Below are 1,431 nucleotides of genomic sequence, written 5' to 3' on the forward strand. Positions count from 1 at the left end.
ATTCTTCTCAGAGTCAGCCACAGTTTGTTGTGATTAATTATCACTAATGTTCCATTGATTCATCAGTCTTTTCTGCATTTTTATTAGAAGGCTGGGCAGGCTGAGATGTTTTGTTGTTTGGTTGTGGGTTTTTTTCCCCTCTGTGGTCTTTCTTCAAGACCTTCGAGGAATGAAAGGAATGAAGACATCATCATCATCATCATCATCATCATCACAGATTGTGAACTCCAAGTCCTTACTGACAATGCCAATGGAAACAATGTTTAACCAGTTTATTCAAACTGAATTCCATAAATTCAGATATATATATATATATCTCCAAATACATATGAAGTGATTGAGAGTAAGTACCAATGGACAGAGCTCTACAGTCGGAATAGTTAGCAGATGGACAGGCTTGGAAAATGTGAGGGTGTATGTCCTCATAACGAGCAATGGGCAGTTCCACATCACATGGTCTCTGGTCATACTATTGTGTTAGTGTCTGGGTCTTCCACTTAGATATACAAGATAAGACACAGGAAGAGGTATGTCAAAAGTAAATGTTGAATCCAAACACTCTTGGCACATGAAGCTACATAACAGTCTAGCATCAGCAATACTGAAACACCAATATGGTTGTTAACATGAAGAATATTTTACCTGATGAGCTACAAACTCTGATTGTGCTCTCTTCCGTGCAACCAATACTGCATGGGGTTGTGTTGGGTTTTTTTGTTGTTTTTTTTGGTTTGTTGTTTTGGTTTTTGGTGTGTGTTTTTTTAATTTCAAATCAGCTGTGGCTGAACCTTGTTTAACAGCTTCCATTGCATATTCAGTTTGGTGGTGAATCCTGCCCTGAGGACTCCAAACCGTGACATCATTGACACACTGGTTGTGAAACATGGTTCCGCCTAGGGCTTTGCTGTGGCCTCCAGCAAAGATGCAACTCAAATTTATTTTGCTTAGCTTTTCAAACAGAAACATAGGACATCCTGTTTTGTTCTATCTTTATGATGGGACATGTAAAGGATATAAGAAAAATGACACCACCAAGAGGAGTAATTACAGAGAGCAAGCTCATGTAGGGAAGCTTGAGAGGAATATCTGGGGGGTCACCCGGTCAAAGAAAGATGAGGAGGGCTTAACTATTCAAGCAGAAAGGAGAGAACAGAGACAGTACTTGTGTGACGGCTTCAGTCTCCTCTCCTTGTGTGCAAGTGTGAACTGTGTGCAAACGCAAGATGAAACAGGAAACACACACATAAACAAAAAAGCTTAGAAAGTCTTACAAAGGTTCATATAATTGCAATTTTGGGGGCAACAGAAAGATTGAAGGCCCTGGTTATACTGATTAGAATAAGTTTAGGACAACATCTTTATGCCCAGGTTCTTCAAGCCTCTATGCCTTCTCTCACATATCATCCACCACGGCTCTCAGGCATGAACATC

The 1,431-nt window shown here is 40.0% G+C and overlaps 1 pseudogene; it reads right to left on the reverse strand.

The window, feature by feature from the left end:
• Positions 1–235: 235 nt before the first annotated feature.
• Positions 236–885, reverse strand: LOC102854736 (annotated as a pseudogene).
• Between the last annotated feature and the right edge of the window lie 546 nt (positions 886–1,431).

The sequence above is a fragment of the Elephantulus edwardii genome, unplaced genomic scaffold (genome assembly GCF_000299155.1).
Source record: "Elephantulus edwardii isolate Elephantulus edwardi_28Jun2011 unplaced genomic scaffold, EleEdw1.0 scaffold00008, whole genome shotgun sequence".
Lineage (NCBI taxonomy): Eukaryota > Metazoa > Chordata > Mammalia > Macroscelidea > Macroscelididae > Elephantulus > Elephantulus edwardii.